This window comes from Heterodontus francisci, chromosome 3 (genome assembly GCF_036365525.1).
Source record: "Heterodontus francisci isolate sHetFra1 chromosome 3, sHetFra1.hap1, whole genome shotgun sequence".
In the NCBI taxonomy this organism is placed as follows: Eukaryota; Metazoa; Chordata; class Chondrichthyes; order Heterodontiformes; family Heterodontidae; genus Heterodontus; species Heterodontus francisci.
The window spans coordinates 93,827,305-93,853,572 of record NC_090373.1 but is presented as its reverse complement, the minus strand read 5'-3'; the positions used below and the strand labels follow the sequence as shown (position 1 = coordinate 93,853,572).

At 44.6% G+C, this 26,268-nt stretch overlaps 1 protein-coding gene across 1 annotated transcript in view; it reads right to left on the bottom strand.

Moving 5' to 3' along the window:
- Positions 1 to 5,730, bottom strand: part of enpp4 (ectonucleotide pyrophosphatase/phosphodiesterase 4) — a 49,888-nt gene extending 44,158 nt beyond the window's left edge. Inside the window, exon 1 of the mRNA XM_068024571.1 lies at positions 5,580 to 5,730. The gene's annotated coding sequence lies outside the window, so the exon portion shown is untranslated. The remainder of the gene's footprint in view (positions 1 to 5,579) is intronic.
- Positions 5,731 to 26,268: the final 20,538 nt, after the last annotated feature.

Sequence of the window (26,268 nt, the reverse complement as noted above, 5' to 3'; positions counted from 1 at the left end):
ATTGGACCAGGCCACATAGCTGACCAAAAGGTCACGGAGCAAAGGCAAGCAATATGTTAATGGTGTGTTGAAAGACAAAGCATTAGTACAGATTAAGTGTTAATGGACTGAATATTGAACAACAGCAAGTGCAAACCTGAAAAAAAAAGTGGGTAAGCAAACTGAACAAACTAAGATGAAATGAAATAAATGCAAAAAAAAAGATTGTAAAAAATGTAAAAAAGAATGTAAAAAAAAAAGAAAAAATAACTAAAAATTAAAGTAAAATGGGGGGCTGTCATGCTCTGAAATTATTGAATTCAATGTTCAGTCCGGCAGGCTGTAGTGTGCCTAATCGGTAGATGAGATGCTGTTCCTCGAGCTTGCGTTGATGTTCACTCGAACACTGCAGCAATCCCAGGACAGAGATGTGAGCATGAGAGCAGGGGGGAGTGTTGAAATGGCAAGCAACCGGAAGCTCAGGGTCCTGCTTGCGGACTGAGCGGAGATGTTCCGCAAAGCGGTCACCCAGTCTGCGCTTGGTCTCCCCAATGTAGAGGAGACCACACTGTGAGCAGCGAATACAGTATACTACATTGCAAGAAGTACAAGTAAATCGCTGCTTCACCTGAAAGGAGTGTTTGGGGCCTGGTATAGTGAGGAGAGAGGAGGTAAATGGGCAGGTATTACACCTCCTGCGATTGCAGGGGAAGGTGCCATGGGACGGGGTCGAGGTGGTGGGGGTAATGGAGGAGTGGACCAGGGTGTCGCGGAGGGAACGATCCCTTCAGAATGCTGACAGGGGAAGGGAGGGGAAGATGCGACTGGTAGTGGCACCATGCTGGAGGTGGCGGAAATGGCGGAGGATGATCCTTTGGATATGGAGGCTGATGGGGTGGAAAGTGAGGACAAGGGGAACCCTGTCACGGTTCTGGGAAGGAGGGGAAGGGGTGAGGGTAGAGGTGCGGGGAATGGGCCGGACACGGTTGAGGGCACTGTCAACCACAGTGGGGGGAAATCCTCGGTTGAGGAAAAAGGAGGTCATATCAGAAGCACCGTCATGGAAGGTAGCATCATCAGAGCAGATGCGTCGGAGACGGAGAAACTGGGAGAATGGAATGGAGTCCTTACAGGAGGTAGAGTGTGAAGAAGTGTAGTCGAGGTAGCTGTGGGAGTCGGTGGGCTTATAATGGATATTAGTAGACAACCTATCCCCAGAGATGGAGACAGAGAAGTCGAGGAAGGGAAGGAAAGCATGCAGCCAGAAGAGGAACATGAATGTCAGTCGCCATAAAGGTGAATGGGGTTTCAGGCCTTGCCAGAGATAATCGGCTGAGCCCCAGTGAGGGGAGTGGGGGTCGTTCAGAAGGGCAGTGGGGGAAGGTGCTCCACCGGGGCGGCTTGTACTGCTGGGGGGGTCTCTGTGGAGCAGAGGGTGCCTTATCAGGAGGCGCCCAAACCCACCCGAGCCCGCAAGGAGGCCACTTGGTATTACCGCTCTCCTCAGGTGCTGAAGTTCCCGGCCACTACTGGTAAAATATCAGCAGCGGCAGGAGGTCCTTAGGTGGCAAGTAATTGGTAGTAAAATGGCAGTGAGGGCGGATAGGCAACAGGAACGGCATCCATTGCCTCCCACTCAATTTTACGCACATCCGCCTCCGCCCCAACCGCTTCTACCTCGCTCCCGGGGGGGGGGGGGCTGCGTAAAATTACAGCCAAAAAGGTAAACTAGGAAAGAAATATAGAATTCTCTTCTCATGTCATCTGATTAGCAGCTACCAATCAGAAAATAAAGAACACTACAATACTACACATTCATATAGACAAAACCAAACTGTAAGTTCAAAAATCAAAAAGTCAAGCATCCAACATGCATTATGAAAGTGCTTCCATCTTTTTAAATATTTTTTTGAAGACTCGTGTTTTAGAATTGAAGATATTCCATGGATGTGGATATTTTTTTTTTAACAAGGGTCACAGGGAAGACACTTGAGGTTTTGTTTGAAAACAAACCTTTACTGGATGTCACATGCCTTAATCTAAATAAACAACAGAAGCCTTGGGAGAGTTGTTTACAGAGAAGTGACATGTCAAAATTTATGATGGTCAAGAATTGGTTTCACTTTTGGGATACTGTTTTGGTTCAGTTGGGGCGTGGACTGTTTTGAAGGCAGTTGGAGGTCAGCCTGCCAAGAAAGAAGCTCCCAGCTTGCCTCCTTCCTCCCGTCTCCGAGAAGCTGTGCATATCCAGTGTGGTATCTGAAACCATTGATGCCACATTTCTCTTGGAAAGCCTACCTGACTAATTCTCAACATCACCAGAATGAACTGTTTCTGAAAAGATCACCGTGACTCATCTCCATGTACCTGGACGCCAGACCAAATGATAATTGAGATCCTTCCATATCCTCTCCTTTTTCAGAAATTAATAAGTATTTGGCCAAAGTATTTTTTTTTGTCTTTTTGTAAAGTGAATCTCTGCAGAGTAAACTTCTTTATTTTTTATGTAACCAGCATGTGTGCGCATATGTGTTAGGTATCTAGAAGGGAATATCTATTTACATTCATATTTCAAACTGTGTTAATGCTTTGCATCTTTACTGGATAAATCATGTTTTATAATAAACTGATAATTTTGTTGTTTATTAAAGAAAACTGGTTGGTGTATTTTATTCTGAAATAAAAAATAGAGTATATGATTGGCTGTAGTGGTAACTGGGTAAACATTTAAATATATGTCGTGACCTCTGGAGAAGTGGAGCATTCCTCCCACCTCGGTCGTATCAGCATATCTTTGACTATGTAAATAATTAAAAGCATTGCAGTCAGCACACATCAGTAAGGCACCTCAAAATTCATGATTAGCATTTAAATCAACTGAATGTTAAAACTAGAGAATTTACGTAATAAAGCAAAAGTTAAAATGGTAAAGAAAGAATAGGAAATAGAGGAAAAGACAGGCAGAATGGACAAATTGTTACAACCCTAAAAGTGTTAAAATTCTATTTTTAGCATTCCTTTGGAATGATCACAATAAGGGTACCTTGATATTTAAGAAGCATTACCGCAATAGAGAATTTCTTTCAGCATTGTACCCAAGCGGAAGCATACTAACTATGGTGTTCCACCTATTTATCAGTAAAACAAATCCCAATGCCTACCTCTCCATCACCAGAATTAACTCTGACTGCTGGCAATACTATCCAATGCTTTCCCAAAATCAGGTTCAGGATAAGCAAAAATTTCCTACAGCCAATGTTCACAAGTTTGAAGTAATATTGCTTTGCTCTCTCCAATACCTCTTGACTGCCCTCTCAGGCTGATCCCTGTGGTGTATAACCTCAGTCTTCTGTTTTTGAGGTGTGTTTTGAATCCCTCGGCTGCCTTCTTCTATCTGTGTAACCTTGATTGTTTATGTCGCTACTCCCCCAGCTTTGCTGCAATATTTGTCTACAACTTTGTCATTTAAAGGATTCAGCTCTGAAGAGCTCTCCTTCCCAGCCTCTCCAATCTTCATAAAATCCATCTAATACAGACCTCTGTGGCCCATAGTTCTCCCTTGCACCAAGTTCCACATCCATCACTGCAACCTCGCCTAAATCTGCCAGACGTTCATCCTCATCTTCAACTCCTCCCCATAACCTTATTCCACTCCAACTGTGGTATATTCTCCAACCCTGGATCCCATCTTATACACTCAGTTGTTCCAATTCTAGATTGATGCTTGCTCTACAGACAGTCCCTCCAAAATTCTATTCCAAAAGTACATTTTGTTGCTACCACCCTCCTTTAAAGGCATCCTAAAACCCTTTCTAATCAACCATGTCTTATGTTTCCCAACCCTAAAATCCTTCACTTTCCAAGAGGTGCTCCCTTCTCAATAGCAGCTTGCATTTATATAGCACCTTTAGTCTAGTAAGGATCCCAAGGCACTTCACAGGAGCGTTATCAAACAAACTTTAACACCGAGCCACATAAGATGTTAGGACAGGTAACCAAAAGCTTGGCCAAAGAAGTAGGTTTTAAGGAGCATTTTAAAGGAAACGAGAGGTGAAGAAGTTTAGAATGGGAATCAATGTCTCCTCTAATTTATTTTTGTTGCGCGTGACCTATTCATTTAATTATGTGGGACCTTTAATTTTTTTGTGTGACTGCACATACAGTAAATGAAAGGGACTTATTTGTGCTCAGCCTGTGCGGGTTCCTCTGGGCTGCTGCACAGTTGGGTAGCTTAGAAGGAACATTAGTATGAATTTCAGAGCTTAGAGCCTAAGCAGCTGAAGGCACAGCTGCCAATGGTGGAGAGATGAAAATTGGACATGCGCAAGAAGCTAGAATTAGAGGGTTCTAAGGTTGCAGGAGGTTACAGAGATAAGGATGGGTGAAGTTGTGGAGGGATTGAAAAACAATGAAAATTGTTAAACTGGGGCTTTGCCAAATCAGGAGCCAATGTAGGTCAGCGATCACAGCATGATGAGTGAATGGGATTTGGTGTGAACTACGATACAGGCATCAGAGCTTTGGATGAACTCAAGTTTACAGACGGTACAAGGTGGAAGGCCAGCCTGAAGAGTTTAAAAGTAACAAAGGCATGGATGAGTGTTTCAGCAGATGAGCTGAGGCAGAGGTGGAAGTAGGCAATCTTGGTGGAGAGGCTATGGCGTCAGAAGCTCAGCACAGGGTCAAATAGGATGCCAGGAAGAGGGACGGAGTCAGTAGCTTGCAAAAGAAGTTTGTCGCAGGGACCGAAGACAATGGCTTCGGACCCTAATATTTAATTGGAGGAAATATCTGCTCATTGAATACCGGATGTCCAGCAAGCAGCGTGACAAGTCAGAGATAGTGTAGCAATTGAGAGAAGTGGTGATGAAGTAGAGCTGGTTGTAGTCACTGTACCTTGAATCTGACATTTTGTTTTCAGATGATGTTGTCAACGGGCTGCATGTAGATGTGAAATAGAAGGCGGAGTGTACAAGGATCGATCCTTGACGGACACTCGAGGAAATGGTATGGGTGCAGGAAGAGAAACCAATGCAAAGCATCCCAGACATTCAACCATGTAAGGAGAGCTTTATGATGTTAACTGATGTCATCAGTATGAACATGTCATATGATCCACAGGCAGTTGACGCCCATCACGATATCCCAATGATATTGCAAAAATGGAAAATCATGAAGTTATTAAGCTGGTTAAAGCCTGAAACAGTAACTTATAATTTCTCGTCTATTTCCAGCATTTTCTATACCTCTGAAAAGTGAAACAATTCATAAACAGCTTTGTTCTGGTGGTTTCTTTAAAAAAAAAATCGGCCCTTAAGATTTACGAGTAAAAGAGTCAGAATTAAACGAAAGGAAGCGCACTAAACTGAACTGCTGCACCGCCTGTGGTATTACCTAGTGTCAGGCCTACAAGTCACAATCTTATGCTGAAATAAGCGAAGCTGCCGGGGATGGGGAATAACTCGCAGACCCTGCGAGGATGTCGCCGGGTCGAGCCGTACACAACCTGATCCGCGATCTCAATCTCTCGCTGTCACCGCGCCTCGCTGAACACGACTTGCAACTTTCATCAAACCACTCACGCCCGGGGTTGTGCTTACCTCTTGTGTTTACCTCTTGTGTTAGGTCAAGAATTTCCAAACGAACAAAAATATTCTAACAGAGGAGCAAAGAAAACAATGAACATTAAACAGCAGAATTAGAATAAGGAACTACAGCCTTCATATGACTTCCGCGTCCTGAATGTTGGGAGCGTTTGATTGACAATGATACCGCGCACGCACAGGGGGGCCGGACTCTGGTGACTGTCACTGTGCTGAGGAACAGGAGCTGCTGTTTCTATCCCCACTTCAATCCACACACATTTAGCTTTGTTTGACACAATCAGGATTTGCTTTACGCGTAAACAACCAGGGACCATTTAGGTGGATTTATTTAGTTTATATCACTGAACCGTTTCTACTTAGTGCTCTTTTCGAACATGTTGAGAGTTCATGATACCGTGAACCTGGTCCCTTTACATTCTTGGGGCAGGGATGGGGGGCGGTGGTGAGCATCTGCTGAAACGGTTCTCGACAACCAAAAACAAGAGGGCTGGTGCCATTTATTTTGCAGAAGTCCTGCCAAAGTCAGAGCTGGCCCCAGCAACGAAGTGCCACACTTGATTTATCGGATAGGATCCCGGATCACCTGTTCCTGCTCCAAACCCCATAGTTGCAAACAAATGTTCCAAATCAGGAGGCAATGTGTTTTTGCCATCAATAAGAAAATTAACCCTTGCAGGAAGTTTGCAAGTAAAGTTAAATGGTAATTGAAGGGACCCTTACTTTAAACAAGTGTGTTTTCAACATTGACATCCAGCATCCTGGTGAGAAGGTGCAGAGGCCACAATATTAGCAGCCACTAAAAGTATAATAGTAATACTTAGCTGCTTGGATCCTGGAGCAGATTTTGTAAAACAGTAGCTTGAGCCTCATTCACCTCTGGCTTATTGTGCCCATTTAAGAGATTCAAAATTCAACAGCACTTTTCATTTATCTTATCTTTGGCCTCCTTGTCTCGAGAGACAATGGGTAAGCGACTGGAGGTGGTCAGTGGTTTGTGAAGCAGCGCCTGGAGTGGCTATAAAGGCCAATTCTAGAGTGACAGACTCTTCCACAGGTGCTGCAGATAAAATTCGTTGTCGGGGCTGTTACACAGTTGGCTCTCCCCTTGCACTTCTGTCTTTTTTCCTGCCAACTGCTAAGTCTCTTCGACGCGCCACGCTTTAGCCCCGCCTTTATGGTTGCCCGCCAGCTCTGGCGATCGCTGGCAACTGACTCCCATGACTTGTGAGCAATGTCACAGGACTTCATGTCACGTTTGCAGACGTCTTTAAAGCGGAGACAAGGACGGCCGGTGGGTCTGATACCAGCGAGCTCGCTGTACAATGTGTCCTTGGGGATCCTGCCATCTTCCATGCGGCTCACATGGCCACGCCATCTCAGGCGCCGTTGGTTCAGTATGGTGTATAAGCTGGGGATGTTGGCCGCCTCGAGGACTTCTGTGTTGGAGATACGGTCCTGCCACCTGATGCCAAGGATTCCCCGGATGCAGCGAAGATGGAATGAATTGAGACGTCGTTCTTGGCTGACGTACGTTGTCCAGTCCTCGCTGCCGTAGAGCAAGGTACTGAGGACACAGGCTTGATGCACTTGGACTTTTGTGTTCCGTGTCTGTGTGCCATTTTCCCACACTCTCTTGGCCAGTCTGGACATAGCAGTGGAAGCCTTTCCCATGCGCTTGTTGAATTCTGCATCGAGAGACAGGTTACTGGTGATAGTTGAGCCTAGGTAGGTGAACTCTTGAACCACTTCCAGAGTGTGGTCACCGATATTGATGGATGGAGCATTTCTGACGTCCTGTCCCATGATGTTCGTTTTCTTGAGGCTGACGGTTAGGCCAAATTCGGTGCAGGCAGCCGCAATCCTGTCGATGAGTCTCTGCAGACACTCTTCAGTGTGAGATGTTAATGCAGCATCGTCAGCAAAGAGGAGTTCCCTGATGAGGACTTTCCGTACTTTGGTCTTCGCTCTTAGACGGGCAAGGTTGAACAACCTGCCACCTGATCTTGTGTGGAGGGAAATTCCTTCTTCTGAAGACTTGAATGCATGTGAGAGCAGCAGGGAGAAGAAAATCCCAAACAGTGTGGGTGCGAGAACACAGCCCTGTTTCACACCACTCAGGATAGGAAAGGGGTCTGATGAGGCGCTGCTATGCTGAATTGTGCCATTCATATTGTCATGGAATGAGGTGATGATACTTAGTAGCTTTGGTGGACATCCAATCTTATCTAGTAGTGTGAAGAGACCACGTCTGCTGACGAGGTCAAAGGCTTTGGTGAGATCAATGAAAGCAATGTAGAGGGGCATCTGTTGTTCACGGCACTTCTCCTGCAGCTGGCGAAGGGAGAACAGCATGTCAATCGTGGATCTCTCTGCTCGAAAGCCACACTGTGTCTCAGGGTAGATGCGCTCAGCCAGCTTCTGGAGCCTGTTTAACGCGACTCGAGCGAAGACTTTCCCCACTATGCTGATCAGGGAGATTCCACGGTAGTTGTTGCAGTCACCGCGGTCACCTTTGTTCTTATAGAGAGTGATGATATTGGCATCGCGCATGTCCTGTGGTACTACTCCCTTGTCCCAGCACAGGCAAAGCAGTTGATACAGTGCTGAAAGTATAGCAGGTTTGGCACTCTTGATGATTTCAGGGGTAATGCCGTCCTTCCCAGGAGCTTTTCCGCTGGCTCGAGAATCAATGACATCACTGAGTTCCGATTTTGTTGGCTGTCCGTCCAGCTCATCCATGACTGGCAGAGACTGGGCTGCATTGAGGGCAGTCTCAGTGACAACGTTTTCCCTGGAGTACAGTTCTAGGTAGTGTTCCACCCAGCGGTCCATTTGCTTGCGTTGGTCAGTGATTGTGTCCCCTGATTTAGATTTGAGGGGGGGCGATCTTGATGGTTGGCCCAAAAGCTCTCTTAACGCCATCATTCATTCCTCTGATATTTCCGGTGTCAGAGGCCAGCTGGATATGACTGCATAGGTGTTGCCAGTAGTCATTTGCGCAGCGCCTGGCTGTTCTTTGTGCAGTGCTTCTGGCTGCTTTAAGTGCTACGGAGGTTAACTCGCTGGGGGCTTTCTTGTAGTTCAGCAGTGCAATGCACTTAGCGGCTATGACAGGTTCCAGCTCTTCAATGTGAGATTGAAACCAGTCTGCATTCCGCTTCACACGTTTGCCATAGGTGGTCATTGCTGAGTCACAGATGGCGTCTCTGATGTGGGCCCATTTGGTCTCTGCATCCCCTGTGGGAGTGTTTTGAAGGGCTTTTTCAAGTGAATTTAGAAACTTATGTAACAGCTGTGGATGAGAAATTCTGTTCGTGTTGATGCGCGGGTGGCCCTTCTGCTTGGAGTGATGCAACTTCTTTGGTTTGAGTCTAACCTTGCTGCACACCAGGGAGTGGTCGGTGTCGCAGTCCGCACTGTGGAAGCTGCGTGTGATTTGAACGCTGTTTAAAGAGGCTTGCCTTGTGACGATGAGGTCCAGCTGGTGCCAACGACGTGATCTTGGGTGCCTCCATGAAACCTGGTGACAGGGTTTAGTGTGAAAGAACGAGTTGGTGATGCAGAGGTTATGATCGGTATACAACTCAAGCAGTCTCTGTCCATTCTCATTCACCCTACCAATGCCACAGCGCCCAAGGCAGGAGGGCCATGAGTCATAGTCGGCCCCAACCCTGGCATTAAAATCCCCCAGCAGAAACAAGTGTTCGGTGTTGGGGATGCTACTAATGATATTATGGAGTTCCTCGTAGAACTGGTCTTTAGCTTCAGGTGGGGAGCAGAGTGTTGGAGCATAGATGCTGAGTAGGTGTACTGGACCAGAGGCGGTGAGCAGTTGGATGGACAGTATGCATTCCGAGCCATTTGAGAGTGGCTCTATCATGCTGAGCAAAGAGTTTCTGATGGTGAAGCCCACTCCATGCTGTCTTGGTTCTTCAGGATCCCTACCCTGCCAGAAGAAGGTGTAGTCTTGCTCTCTTAGAGATCCGCTCGCAGGGAGGCGTGTCTCCTGAAGTGCTGCAATGTCCACATTGAGTCTACTGAGCTCCTTGTTAATGATGGCGGTCTTCCGAGAAACGTTGATTTGTGTAAGGTCTTCCGACAGGCCAGGGCACATAGTGGTGACGTTCCAGCTTGCAAAGCGAAGGGCTGGTACCTTCTTTCCTTTTTTGGTCGTGCTGTTTGGTGCGGTGTTACAGTCCACTTGTCGGGCAATGACCCTGAGCTCCAAGCACCCATTGAAGCAGGTGGACTGTGGCGGGTCAGAACCTTACTGACCGGGGGCTGCCCGGTTTGAGGCGGGCAGTAGCTGTCCAGTGAGATGCAATGACCTCTCCCACCGACAAAGGCACCCGTGGCACCCAATCTCTACGCCAGTTGAGCTGGACTGAGAACCCGTAACTGCTGCCTTCCATGTTGATTTGGTCGCTGTGAGGCGACAATGGAGTGACCTCTCCATGGCGCATGCCTGGGTGGATGTATGGAGGTTGTGAGTTGCCCAAGCGTCAAAACCCCCCTCTCGGCCTTCCTGGTGGGGTCCAAAGGAGTGCAGAGCACGACGTTTGGCACCATTATGGCTGCAGGAAATGCCGGAAACATGCCAAAGGTGACACATGACCGCCTTCGGGGTTCCGCTCTGGATTTTCTGTTAGGGTTTACTCCCTTAGCCTTGGTCTCTCACGTGACACCCACAAGGCAGTGAGGTTGTTAGTGCCCCTACACAGGGGTAGGTGGATGCCGGTGGGAGGAGGTGGGGGGAATGGGGTGTGGGGGGGAGGGGGTGCGAAGAGGAGGGGTGTGGTGGGAAGGGGTGGAGGGAAGGTGGTGTGAGGGGGAGCTGGGAAGGGGGCTGCAGGGAGTAGGAGAGAGGGGTACGGGGAAGGGGGTGTGAGGGGAAGATGGTGCGAGGGGGGAGCTGGGGACGGGGTGCGAGGAGGGTGGGGAGAAGGGGGTGTGAGGGGGGTGAGCTGGGAGCAGGGGGGGTGGGGTAAGGGGGTGCAGGTAATAAAACATTTCATCAGCTCCCACCATTGTCCCTTTTACAATGATGTACTGCTACTGGGATCGGGATCCGGGAGCCGAGCCGAAATTGTGGGGAAAGTTTGTGTGGAAACAGCGCGGAGTCGCCGAGTGAGCAGGAGCCGCTGCCGGGACCATGTGGCCGCTCTTCCCCCTGATCGCCGCCGTGGTCGGGCTCCCCGAACACAGCCATGTGGCCTTCCTGTCCAGTTGGCCAAGCTTGGTCCACTGGCAGGGTCTTCATCAGCATTTCTTTCCCGGATTGCCAGCCGTTCACCCTCTCTCTGCGGTGAATTCCTCTCCCAGCCTTCAACGTCCACCACCCTGGACGCGTCATTTATACAAGTACCTTAAACACAGAATATTATCCCAAGATGCTTTGCAGAGGCATAAAGGGAATGGCTGCTAAGCTAAGAGGAAATTAGAAGGGGTGACCAAATGTTTTGTTAGAGGCAGGTTTTAATTAGAGTCTGAACAGGAGAGGTGGAGAGTCAGAGGGATTTATGGAGGAAATTCCAAAGCGTTGAACCTAGGAAGTTCTAGTGAGCACTTCCAATGGTGGGGTAAAGGGGTTGTGGTGGAAGAGGGGGAGACATGCATAAGAGGCCAGAGTCAAAGAAATTGGGGGAGGTGGTGCAGGGAACACTAAGACTTTAAGAGGTCGCAGATAGAGAGGGACAAGGGGACTATATTCCCTCCAATAGTGCTGACAATTTAGGCACAAAAGAGCCTCCAATGTGGTGAAGAGGAGATCTTCTGCTACAGTGCCTACTTAGCCTGCCTTTAGATGCCTCTGGCATCTTGGAAAAGGAGTTTAAGTGCATGCGAAGGATAGCCACACTGAGAATGATTAAATCTTTAATGTCCAATTAAATTGGCCCCCGATGCTCATTAAAGAGGCTGCTCACCATTTTGCTGCAATTACCAACCTCTAACAGCAACCAACTGAACAGGAGTAAAAAAAAGTCATTGGTGAGGACTGTGAGTGCTACTTAAAGCCATGCTCAGCTTTCACTTTTCACTTGCTGTTTGACTACACTCTGTTTGAAGAGGACTTTTGATACATATTGGGAGACTTTTTGGGACACTTTGTCAAGACTTCAAAACAATATTAATTTTTTCTGGCAAATCTCTCAGGACTTCATCTAAAAAGAGTGAGTGCTATGCTACTGTGCATTATTGGCACCTCAGTCATTGGGATTTTGTCAGTATGTAACCTTTCACCTTGCCAAGGTAGTACCTGTAGTATCCCTTCCACCTGAAGTGGCTGCTGCCCACTGTGTGCCACTGTGAGGATTCCTGTTTTACCCTAGCCTGTAAGTTACATGGGATGCCAGTCTTTGAGCTGGTGCCTGCGACAATGGTATTGATTGTCACAGTGTGTTCTTCCTTCTCCTCCATTTTCTTTAGGGGCAAGGTGAATCTTGCTTCTGAGAGACTGCAATGATAAAGCTAGAAGGGTTAGGGCACTGCACACTTTGCTACTGTACGAGGATGAGTGATGAGACCATATGGAGCTTGTCAGTGAGAATAGTTTTGGGGGATTAGGGATCAGCAATAGCTGTGGATATGTAAGCCAGCAGGAGTGGTCAGCATACTTCTAGGTGATATGTCCTCTGCTTCACCTGTTGCCACAGCACCTGCCACTCTCCTCCTCATTGTTTCCACTGTGACCTCATGGAGTTATGCTTTCCCTTCCCCAGGTCAGGTCCTGGTCCTATTATGTTCTACCTCTCAACCTTTAGTGTCTGTGGGGTGTTAAATACCACTCCAGGAAAATAGCTACCAATCAGGCCTCTGTTTTAGTGTCTCCAGGCATAGTTAAATCATGTGAATCAGCAATTAGCCCCAAGCTTGCAGGCTAAATCCAGACTTTTAAACAGGCACATTTTGTTAGCACAGGACAATCTTATTGCCTCTTTTCTCCTTTCTCCTCAAAATTACCCACAAGGATCAGAATTTTAAATTTGAGCTGTTAGGGGACTGGGAGCCAAAATAGGCCTGCAAGGTGGGTGTCATTGGTGAGTGATGGGTAAGCAAAACTTCCTATAGGATAGAATCTGGACAGCTGGATTTTCAAATGAACTGAAGTTTACAGAGGGTGGAAAGAGGGAAGCATTGGAGTGATCAAATCTGGAGATGATAAAGGCATGAATAATGATTTCAGTGGAAAATAGGCTGATGCACAAGAAGACAAGAAATAGAGGCAGAAGTAGACCATATGGCCCATCGAGCCTTCTCTGCCATTCAATACAATCGTGACTGATCTTGGGCTTCAGTTCCACTTTCCTGACCGCTCCCCATATCCCTTGATTCCCTGCGAGACTAAAAATCTATCTATCCCAGCTTAAATGTATTCAATGATGGAGCATCCACAACCCTCTGGTGTACAGCATTCCAAAGATTCATAACCTTTTGAGTGAAGTAATTTCTCCTCATCTCAGTCCTGAATGATTGACCCTTTATCCTGAGACTGTGTCCCCGTGTTCTGGATTCCCTGACCAGTGGGAACAATCTCTCAGCTTCTACCCTATCAAGCCCTTTCAGAATCTTGTATGTCTCAATTAGATCTCCTCTTATTCTTCTAAACTCCAGAGAATATAGGCCCAATTTACTTAGCCTTTCATCAATGGACAGCCCCCTCATCCCAGGGACCAATTTAGTAAATCTTTGCTGCACCGCCTCCAGTGCAAGTATATCCTTTCTTAAATGTGGAGACCAAAATTGCACACAGTATTCCAAGTGAAGTCTCACCAAAGCCCTGTACAATTTTAGTAAGACTTCTTTATTCCTGTACTTCAATCCTCTTGCAATAAAGGCCAACGTGCCGTTTGCCTTCCTAATAGTCTGCTGCACCTGCATGTTAACTTTGTGCGTTCCTTGTATAAGTACCCCCCCAGTCTCTCTGAACATCAGCACTTGCCAGTTTCACACCTTTTTAAACAAAAAGTATTCTTTTCTATTTTTGCGATTAAAATGAACAACTTCACACTTCCCTACATTATACTCCGTTTGCCATATTGTCGCCCACTCACTTAACCTGTCTCTATCTCTTTGCAGCCTCTCTACATCCTTCCCGCAGTTTACCTTTCCACCGAGCTTTGTATCATCAACAAATTTAGATACGTTACTCTCTGTCTCTTCATCCAGGTCATTAATATAGAGAGTAAATAGCTGAGGCCCCAGCACTGATCCTTGTAGCACCCCACTGTTCACTGCCTGTCATTTATGCTCACTCTCTGCTTCTTGTCTGTTAACCAATCCTCTATCGACGCTAATATATTAACCCCAACACCATGAGCCCTGATCATGTGTATTAATCTTTTATGTGGCACCTTATCAAATGCCTTTTGAAAATCCAGGTATGCTACATCTACTGGTTCCCCTTTATCTACCATACTAGTTACACCCTCAAAAAAGTCTAATAAGTTTGTCAAACAGGATTTCCCTTTAGTAAAACCATGCTGACTTGTTCTAATCATACTATGCTTTTCCAAATGCAATGTGAAGACCTTGTTCATAATAGTTTCCAGCATTTTCCCAACGACTGATGTTAGGCTAACTGGCCTGTAGTTCCATGTTTTCTCTCTAGCTCCTTGCTTGAAAAGCGGTGCAACATTTGCTAACTTCCAATCTGACTGGACCATTTCTGAATCTAAGGAATTCTGGAAAATCATAGCCAGCGTATCCATTATCTCTGCAGATATCTCTTTTAGAACCCTAGGATGTAGGCCATCTGGTCCCAGGGACTTGTCAGATTTTAGTCCTCAAGTTTCTCCAATGCTTTTTCTTGACTGATATCAATATCCTTAATTTCCTCACTCTTTTTAGCCTGTAGGTTACTGCCATTTTCTGGAATGGAACTTGTGTCTTCTACTGTGAAGACAGACACAAAATATTTGTTCAATGCCTCTGCCATTTCCTCATTCCCCATAATAATTTCTCCCGTCTCTGCCTCTAAGGGACCAACATCTACTTTAGCTACTCTCTTCCTTTTTATGTACTTATAAAAGCTCTTACGATCTGTTTTTATATTGCTGGCTTGTTCACTCTCATTCTATTTTTCCCCTTTTTATCAACTTTTTGGTGGCCCTTTGCTGGTTTCTAAACACTCCTAATCCTCAGACTTGCTACTATTTTTTGCAACATTGTAAGTCTCTTCTTTTAGTTTAATACTCTCCTTAACTTATTGAGTGAGCCCTGGATGGGTCTTTCTGGAGAAGTTTGGTTGAATGGAATGTACTTTTGTTGAACCATTTGAATTGTTTCTTTAAAAGTTTCCCACTGTTCATTTACTGCCATATCTTCCAGTTTATTTACTCAGTTAATCTTAGCTAGTTCTCCCCTCATACCTTCATAATTGGCTTTGTTTAAGTTTAAGATTCTTGTTTGTGATTGAAATGTGTCACTTTCAAACTTAACATGAAATTCAATGGTACTATGATCACTATTTCCCAGTGGATCTTTTACTATGACATTGCTTATTAACCCTACTTCATTACACAATATGAGAACTAAGATAGCTTTATCCCTAGTTGGTTCTGCAATGTATTGTTCCAAGAAACTGTCATGAAAGCATTCTACAAATTCATCTTCTCGACCACTGTTGCCAGTTTGATTGTCCCAATAGGCAGATTCAAGACCTCACAATTAATACATTACCTTTTTACATACTCCAATAATTTCCCATTTAATGTTCTGTCCTATAATATAACTACTGTTAGGGGGCCTGTAAATTACTCCCACCAGTGTTTTCCGACTCCTGCTATTCCCAATTTCCACCCAAACTGGTTCTACAGGTGGAAACAAGCTTTGTTATGGGCATAGATGTTAACAATCATTGTGATGAAGTTATGGAGTTAGAGGTTCAGCTCTGTGTTGATATCACACTCATGGGAAGTGCAGCAATGGAAATACAAAAAAAACTGGAGAGTTATATAAAAATAATTTACAGGACTGGTACACTTGCCTTCAACAAGTTGGAGGACAAAGTCACATGACATCCACCTTCTGCTACACTGAAATACACATTCATGTCTGCTAGAACTAAAATTCATTAACCCCATCTGCATTGAAATTGTAAACATTTCATCCACATGGATGTGAGCTATCCATAAAAACAAGCTAAAACAAAGCAGATGCCCCAGCTCCAGCCACAATCACTACACTAAAGTGTGAAAAGTACCTCATCTTATCAAAATAGACTGACATCAGAAACTATTGTATAGTCCTCAAGGAACTGAAACCTAAAGTCGCATGGGCAAGACTTTAAAGGTAACTTTTTTTGGAGAACATCAGAACATCAACCAGAAATCTCCAGCCACAGCAAGAACATCAAAAGCCATCCTTAATTCCAGCACAAGGTTGAGAAAGAGATCAATTCCAGCTAAGACAGTTGAACCCTGCCGAGGCAACTTTGCAACCAACTGCGGCACAGAAATAAAAGAGTAACTTCTAAAACTCCTCCACCTGTGAAAGCTGAACTAAGAAATACCATCACCATCTTCAAACTGAAGTGTTGACTGCCAGAAGATTTCAGCAGCTCAGCAAGTGCAACACAACCAGCAAACAGACCTGCAGCTTTAAAAACTTACTTTCCAAGACGACCCCACAAGTTTTTCCTGAAAACAGCAGACTTTTACACCTTGAACTCTTAACGCCTGTTTCCCTTTACATTCTATCTATCTTTTCTTGAGTGTGAATGTGAGAGTTAATGTGTGTGTGGGTGGTGTTATGATCATTTCGGGTGATTTATCGTTCAATAAATATTTAATCTTCTGTTCCAAACCTACAAGAAAATCTACCATTGTCCGTTTATTTGGTAAACAAAGCACAGAGGCTGAAACACAAGTTTAACAAGCCACCCCATTTCCAACATGCTCATAACAGTTGAGTAGGAAGCCACAGTAAGGCGTAAAAGAAGTGCGACAATGAAAAATTATGGACTAAAACTGAAGAGTTATAAAAATTGACTTCATCTTTTTTCAAAAATGGACCTTTCTTTTTAAAAGTGAACAATGTGGTCCAAAATGGACACTGAAGGTAAAAGACTTGGCCTTTGTATATTCAAACTGTCTGACAGGGACAAAGGAATATCTTCAAAGCTAAGAAGTGTCAATAGCACCCATCCTACACCTATCCTGAAATATTCCTGAATTGAATGGGTTCTTTGAAACAAAGAAGGTGTGAACTAGCCACATCCTAGGCCATTGTTGGTCACTACAGGGAAGAAAATATCTGTCTCCCAGCAGAGGTGAGAAGTCACAAGTTTTTACCTCAAAAGGCAGCCCTAGTGAGTGAGAAAGAGAGAGAGAGAGAGGTCCAATAAGAAGCATCCAAAATGCTTTTGCAGCTAAGGGGCTGGGAGAATTTCAGCAAGCCAGAAGACATTTGACACCTACACATATACAGCAGTGAATTAGAAGTGATCCACTGTCTTCAACTGAACTTTCAGCCAACAGAGAAACCTACAAACACTGCAGGCCGGCAATCAATGAGAACTTAACTTCTGAGAGAATTCAACAGGTTTATCGTGACCCCCGAAACCTATCCTCCACTTACCATCGCTTACCCCTCTTTTATGTGTGCGTACGCGCTTGTGAGCGAATGAGTCAGTGGATGCGGTTGTGAAAAATTTGGGTTCAGGCATATTGATCAATAAATAATAAATTTTCTGTTTTTAAACCTACAAGAAATCCTGTCTCTCTTTATTTGACAAATAAAACAAAGGGGTTAAACCTAATAACAAAAAACTTTGCTGTGATCAGGTGGGAGTTGAACAGTGGGAACCACCCAAACCCCTCACCACGTGGCCTTAACACCAAGTTTCCAGACATGTATTTCAGCTAGGGCCGTAGCCTGGGAGGGAAAGGTGATGGCAAGAACACAGAATTTCTGGCAAGACTCAAGGGATGGCTTGGGTATGCCCAATGTTTAACCGGAGGAATTTATGCCTCATCAAGATTGAATTCTGAATGAGCAGTCTCAGAGGGCAGAGGCAGTGAATGGGTTGGGAGAAGTTGGAGAGAGTTAAAGCTGGGTACAGCCAACATATATGTTGAAGCTGACCTCATGGAAAGGCTATCATTCAATGTACAGCTTCACTTGAATCATAGCAACAGGATAACGCAAGTTTGTGCAAGGTTTTCAGGCAGCTGTCAGGAAAGCTTTATCTTGCGCCACTCCTTATTCCCTTCAATATTCAACAGGACAGGAGTGTTGCTGGGGAGAATGAAATTTCCTCTACATACCTGGATCATGTCACCACTCCACAACCTCATCATGCTTGAACAACACATATATAACCAATGACATGGGACCACCAGGACTATAATGGAAAGCGCTAAAGGGCTCCTCAAACAAAGATTCAGATTTCTTGATAGGTTAGGAGGTTCCCTAAAATATGACCCCAAGAAAGTCTCCTCTTCAATGTGGTGTGCTGCATCCAACACAAACCTGTCATCCAGAGAGGGATGCCTTTGGAGGATTTAGGGCAACATCAGCAAACCTCATTGGATGATGAAGACCAAGCAGTAGAAAAGGAAGACCACCTCAACACCTTGCCGTCAGAGTTCCCGGAGATGAGTTTAATTGCACATCAATTCCAATAACCTGCTCTTTCTCCACCCTGAAAACTTATTCAAAGCCCTTCTGCATTAACCGTCCTTATTACATCTTTCACCACTCCCTTAAACCTGCATTAAAGATCATTGAAATCACTCTGAGAACTTCTACATCAATGACATTCATTTGATTTACACTGCAGATGAAGGTGATTAATTTAATAGCAAACATAATAATTGCCTTGAGTTTATTTCTCACCTAAATGCCCACCATTACTTATAATAAGATATCCTAATTCTACTGGTCTTAACAGGCTCCCAACCACCCCTTACCCCAACACCCCCCTCCACCCTATCCAAGTTTGTGGTAGACTGCTGTTGTTCATGTCAGGCCCTTTCAGCTGCTTGTGTTTGGTGAGTTCTGGATGCTTGAGCCTATGAGGGTCCAGATGCAGACGTTTGCACCTCAACTGCTACAGAGGCAGTCTGATCCAGTTGACTTGCTGGCACCATGGTGAGTAATACTTGAAGGGGGGTGAAGAAGGAGCAGATGTGCAGATACCCTGCAAGAGGGCAACATGTACTGCTCACACTGTGTCACTGTTACTTCCATGGGGCTGTGGCTCAGTATTCCCACTGATCTGTGAAACCTAGTGGCTGGATGGCAGCTGTTTGTTTCCACTAAAGGTGTAAAGGCTGGCAACACAAAGGGAGTATAAACTGGCTGGGCAATCAATCCTGTCAGTTTCCAATTGCTTGGATTGGATAAAAATGTCCCAAATTATGTATTGGACCAGCAGTACACAGGCAATAAATGTAGAAACAAATGCTCAATGTTCTGCTCCACTAAATTCCTCAACTGAAATATTTGGGAGTTTGAGTGCAGGCTGATGTGTTCAGACAAGTGTTTAAGGATGCGGTTAAATTCTTTATATTAACTTTCACTTTTAAGTTAGTTTCTTTTCGGCTGAAAATATCAGTTCACTTTTCCAGTGAAATGTTCACTGGAAAAGTCAATTTTGTTTACTGACAGAGGGAGCTAAATTGGACAGCTGCTGAAAATGGGCGCAGGGATCACACAATTAACCCATGCCCAATTCAATGCAATTCAACTTCATCCTGCCTGTTGTTTTAAATTATTTCAGCATTCAGCCAGTACTAAATGTGTCATTGATTGGCTGATGATTCAGAAGACCAATATCTGAGTGGCTCGCACCAGTCAAAGCTAGCCTGCACCTCTTAAAGGGGAGATGTATTATGGCTGGAGCAGGTGCTGGCAATCATGCAAGAAGTGAATCTGACCTGCGAGCCATTGAAGAATAGCACAACATGGGCTCCAAATTTTTCGGATGCTACTCTGGAGATCTTGGGGAAGGAAATGGAAGGGAGATGTCCTATATCTACAGAGGGCCATGAGAACCTGCAGACACCTTCTCCGAAGGCATGGAAGCAAATAGCTATGGAGGTCATTGCCAGGTGTAAAGCTCTGAGGACCTGGATGTGGTGCTGGAAGAAGTTTAATTACCTCAAATGACTGGTCAAGGCCAGTGAATGCATCTTCAAATGACAATTCTTTCCAACTGCACCACTAAACACACACTGCTCCATGCATCACACTCCTTCACTCACCTGCCAATAATCCCTTTCAATCTCGACTCATATCTGACATTCATATGTTTCACTGAATCCACACACACTTGGCACTTCTTCAAACCTCACACCCACATCTCTCAGCTTGAACAAACTGCCAGCTATTCAGCCATGACACCACATCACCCAAAAAGATTGCGCAACGCTCACTGACACAGTTCCCTTTTTCTTGAAGGACAAAGCAGTGCACAACCAGAGGCAACAGGAGTCAACTAGAGGGAGATATGTGTGCCTGCATGACCTGACCCCCATGGAGGAGACTGTAATGGCCATTATGGGATGGTCATTTCTGAGGCCGTGGCGAGCGGTGGAGCTGAAACTTCAAAGATGACAGTGTTCTCATATTTAATCCTCCTCCTCACATCCCATCTCCCCCTTATCCCACACTCTCTTCTGATTACAAGCTGTAGATGGTGTAAGCATGCACCTCTTACTTTTCCCTTTCCCGCACCACAGCCTTATCCTTATGTCTTTCTCCTTTTAGATACCCAAGAAGTGCAACTTAGCCAGGCAGTGCAGGAACAGCAAGAAGACAGTGATGATGAAGATGCGCCATTGATTTCACACACGTAGCTGCCAGCTAAAAACTGACACCGTGTGCAATTTAGAGGATAGTATAGAGATGGGATCTGCACGTGGTGAGGAAGGAGCCAGACACAAAGTTCAGTGCCGTGGTCCCTGTCAAGCCACTGGCAATAGGGTCACTGTCCTGCTCTGAGTCAGAGTTGTTGCAGTTGTGGCTGCAGCAAGTGGCATGTTTCAGCGAGGACATCCTTACTGAATTCAGTGCAGACATTCTATCCATTGCTCTTTGCTGAGATTCAGGTTGACGAATTGTTTCCTGAACACTGTATTGCCAGTGTCTGTGATGGTGACCATAGCAATGAACATTTTAGTCTGGCTCCTTCCAGGCTGGAGCTGGAGATGTTTCCAAAACCTCACAGTTTTCCATCCACTGCTGCATAAGGGTACTGACATTCTCTATTCAAGAGCAAAGGAGACAGAGCAAACACATGGCTTCGCTAGAATTGCAGGCTTCCCAATGGTGCAGGGTGCCACTGACTACACGCACATTACTTTCTGGGAGTCCGCATATCAACTTTGTTCTATATCAGAACCAAAAGGGTGGATATGGCCTCCTGCTGAGAGCCTTCTCCCAATCCCTTCCCACCCTCTTCCAGCAGCTTTTTCTGCTCCAGGTGCTCTCTGTTCATTCTCCAAGTCATACTGTATTCCGACGCAAATGGTTACTAATGTGCCCATGTCTGGGAGTAATTCATTTGTGCAGAAGCCTTGATGTCAGCAAAAACCCCTTGAGCACCAGTCACACCACTCCTTGTGGACTTTTGCAACTTTAAACAACAATGGAAAGCACCAAACACTTGTACAATTGAAGCAATAGCTAGAAGAAATCAACCAGCAACTAACCTGTAAGAAGTTGATGATCTCTTTAAATAGCGCTGGCAGGGACTCCTTCTTGCTGCTGAACACATGTTCAGCCAAGCGTGATTAAGAGAGGCCATTAGCTGGAGCATTGGAAACAAATCAGTCTTGTACGTCATGATTTGCCTGCTCTTCACACTTCCAGTGACCATTCACTGCATGCACGCTAACCTCCTCACCAATATGTTGTCCAATACAACTCGACCTAAAAGTGTGCACTCACACCATGGATGACATTTAACGTGTAAGGGCACACGAGAAACCCAAAAATGGACACAAATGATCCCAATTTCATGCTCAGAGAGTTTAGCAGATAAACATTCCCCTACGAACTTTTTGTTTTAGCAGCTGACCTCCTAGGCATTAACTTCAAGGACACATCTGCCCACGGCATGAGATAAATAATGTAGTTGAATGATTTGCTTGATAACTCAGTCACGATATAGCCTTGTTAAGATATATGGAAGGTCTTCTTGTTAAAACAGGATGAGGTAATCCTTTGACAACATATGAATCTGCATAAGAGCAAAAAATATGAAAAGGGATATGTTAGAACAGATTCTTCAGAAATTGAAGTGGCTTGACCAGCTGATCGTCTCAAGCTCCAAACCTGTGATGCAGTGCATTCTCTGGCACATGATACTGCAAGTGTATTAAGCATATCTGGAATTATTGTTAGGAATGGTCATCATTGTATATGTGTAACTGTTGATAACTATTATCATTGTATGCTTAATTCTTATGAAAGACACTAAATGCATTTGAGCCCCATTATCTTGTGGAATAACTTATAATTTATAAGTAAGAACACCCATTCCCTAACAGCAGACCCAGATGAAGGGGGTAAAAGTGTTGGCATAATTCGAGGACAGAGATTTAGGATCTCAATTATGATTTTTAACACTCCTGTGCTCCAGAGCCTGCCGTACCCCTAGCCAAGCTGTTCCAGTACAGCTACAACACTGGCATCTACCCGGAAATGTGGAAAATTGCCCAGGTATGTCCTGTCTACAAAAAGCAGGACAAGTCCATCCTGGCCAATTACCGCCCCATCAGTCTACTCTCAATTATCGGTAAAGTGATAGAAGGTGTCATCGACGGTGCTATCAAGCAGCACTTGCTTAGCAATAACCTGCTCAGTGGCGCTCAGTTTGGGTTCCGCCAGGGCCACTCAGCTCCTGACCTCATTACAGCCTTGGTTCAAACATGGACAAAAGTTCTGAACTCAAGAGGTGAGGTGAGAGTGACTTCCCTGGACATCAAGGCAGCATTTGACTGAGAATGGCATCAAGAAGCACTAACAAAAATGAAGTCAATGAGAATCGGGGAAAACTCTCCAATGGTTGGAGTCATACCTAGTGCAAAGGAGGATGGTTGTGGTTGTTGGAGGTCAATCATCTCAGCTCCAGGACATCACTGCAGGAGTTCCTCAGGATAGTGTCCTAGGCCCAACCATCTTCAGCTGCTTCATCAATGACCTTCCTTCACTCATGAGGTCAGAAGTGGGGATGTTCGCTGTTGATTGCACAATGTTCAGCAGCATTCGCAACTCCTCAGATACTGAAGCAGTTTGTGTAGAAACGCAGCAAGACCTGGACAATATCCAGGCTTGGGCTGATAATTGGCAAGTAACATTTGCACCACACAAATGCCAGGCAATGACCATCACCAACAAGAAAGAATCTAACCATCTTCCTTTGGCATTCAATGGCATTACAATCACTGAATCCCCCACTATCAACATCCTGGGGTTACCATTGACCAGAAACTGAACTGGAGTAGCCATATAAATGCGGTGGCTACAAGAACAGGTCAGAGGCTAGGAATCCTGTGGCAAGTAACTCACCTCCTGACTCCCCAAAGCCTGTCCACCATCTACAAGACACAAATCAGGAGTGTGGTAGAATAGTGTGGTGCAGCTCCAACAACACTCAAGAAGCTCGACACCATCCAGGACAAAGCAGTCCGCTTGATCGGTACCCCATCCTCAAACATTCACTCCCTCCACCACCTACGCACAGTGGCAGCAGTGTGTACCATCTACAAGATGCACTGCAGCAACGCACCAAGGCTCCTCAGACAGCACCTTCCAAACCCGTGGCCTCTACTACCTAGAAGGACAAGGGCAGTAGATGCATGGGAACACCACCACCTGCAAGTTCCCCTCCAAGTCACACACCATCCTGACTTGGAACTATATCGTCATTCTTTCACTGTCACTGGGTCAAAATCCTAAAACTCCCTTCCTAAAAGCACTGTGGGTGTACCTACACCACATGGACTTCAGCAGTTCAAGAAGGCAGCTCACCACAAGGGCAATTAGGGATAGATAATAAATGCTGACCTAGTCAGAGACGCCCACATGCCATGAATGAATAATTTTTTTAAAACCCATGTTACAGTAAATTATTCTGCCATGGCATTATCAAACAGGATGACAGTTTAAAGAAATTAACTTCAAGCATTATAATTTGGGTTCAACTTGGTTAGACATGAAGACAGGTTTAAATATCTTGGAGTCCCTTTTAATGAGGGATTTAACACAACATGGGACTTAATGGTCCGTGGATTATTTATAACCTGCCAGGTCTTGAAAAAGTATGCAAAATTGAGTAATAAATTCAGTGAGGTGTGTAGAGAGAGCTTGGAATGCGGGATGGTTTTTGGGTGGGAACCAACAGTGGAAGATGCAGTAATCTAGGACTATCATCTGGTCCCCAATATCACTATCTGCCTGTATTCTGAATGTGTATCCTCCGCCCCCCCACCCCCCACCTTTGTCCAAAGTTAAAACGAAAATGTAAAACCTCACAGCAAGCACCAGACAGTAAAGTTAATGTGAGGAGAACATGGTACAAGCAGATTTATTTTCTGCTCTATGGACTTTCTTTCAAAAGTCTGTATGTGAGATGTTTGGGTTTTGAAATCCACAAGCTGCGGGAAGCTCCATCACCCTTTTCTTTTAGCTTATAGATGTTAACCCCTTCCATGCAAGAATGTTGCAAAGATTTTGTTTAGCTGTGAAGGCAACCTATTTCTTCTGCTGTATTCAGTATTTTTTGTAGTCATTTAGAAAGGTGTCTGAAGAAAGAGCAAGAAGGATGATGTAATTGACTGGGTATTTGCTGCTCTGTATTGTGTTAAGTTTAAGATATTGATCTGAGTTAGAGTTATCACCTAGCTATAGGTTAGCTAACCTATTAAATTGTGAAAAACAGTCTTTCACATACACGTGCTATGCCAAATGATGATTTTTTAATCCACCGGCTGGAAACCTGAATTAAATTTTAAAAACGGAAAAAAGCAACAGCTGAAAGGTGACTGCTAGGTGACAGTTCAGTACTCAAGTGTCAGCCTAGATTGTTAAAGCTGAAAATCATTAAGCAAATAACTGGATGAGGTAATAATTTGATAATATATGAATCTGTACTAGAGGAAAACATATATTTAGAAGGATGAAAAGGCTTGGCCAGCTGATTCCCTTCAGCTCAAATTCTGTGGCACAGAGAATTCTCGAGTAATTTGTTTTACCACAAGTGACCCTGAATTTGTGTAATTATTGTTAGTAATGGTTATCATTGTATATGTATCATTGTTGATAATAGTTATTGTATGCTTAGTTCCCCAGGAAAGCCACTAAATGTCTTTGAACCCTATTGTGGAATAACAGATTTCTAAGTAAAACTTCCATTCCCTAACAGGTGAAAGAAAGTCAGATTGGGTGTCTCCATCAGGCTGTATGTATGTGAATACAAGTATTTGTTCAAGATTATTGCTGCCAGGAAGAAGGCCATTAAGCCTGCCTCGTCTTTAGAACATGTATTGGAGAATTGGGAAGGAGAAGTAGTACAAAAGACAAAGGCTTTATCATACTGTAGGGAAGGAAATAGGTAAAGGAGAGAGGGCACAGAAATGGGAGATGAGCCCTGAGCACTGTAGCCCACACTTCCCCTGCACTGACCATTAAAAATGACACCACCAACATCTGGGACTATTTGCTCCATTAAACCATGCTACCAACCACCCCTCACCCAAATGGAAAGCTCAAGAGGCAGGAAAGCAAAAAAAAAGGAGACAAAGCAAGAAATGGCAAAGCAAACAGGACATAGATTAGGTAAGGGAGATGCCAATCCCCAAATTACTGTAGGCAACACCAAGGGACATCAATTAGTAATGAGTGAAAAGTCGTATAGTTCACATTCCTTTAAGCATCATACTTAGTTTCTGCTACACTTCAGCCATTAGATTTTGTTGATATGCTGCTGTTTTCCATTGAGCCCAACAGAACTAAAGAGATAGTCATAGTGCAAATTAAAAGTGAGGAAAGCAGCCAGCAAAATTAATAGCTCAAATAATACATTCTATGAAAATTTGATTTAGATTGAACATATGTCAGAAAGTAAATTCATGAACCACATATCTATCAATAGAAATAAGGTTATTTACATGAATGCAGTCACCAGTCTAGTGCCAGATCATTAACAATTCAACTAAATTGTACACATTGCCTTTTTTGCACTCTTAAGGACCTGTAGACATTTCTTTAAACTGCAGATCAACAATGGTACTAACATGCCAAACTCTTAATGAAGATGGTAAGAACAATGTTGAGTTTTGTCCTGCCTAGAGTGAGCATGAAGTTCAGGAAAATCTCATAGCCACTAATTTCAGTTAAGAGAATCCAGTTTCAATAAAGGGTCTCGACCTGAAACTCCCATTCTCTGCATTGATGTGCCTGACATTTTTTTTATGTTTTTCATTCTTGGGATGTGGGTGCCACTGGCAGGCTGGTATTTGTTGTCCATCTTGATTGGCCTTGACAAGGATGTTGTGTGCCACCTTCATGAACGGCTACAGACTATGTGGTGAGTGTACTCCCATAAGGTAGGGAGTCTCCAGACTTTGACCAAGCAATGCTGAAGGAACAACAATATGTGTCCAAGTCAGGATGGTGTGTGACTTGGAGGTGATGGCGTTCCCATGCACCTGTTGCCATTCTCTTTCTGGGTGAG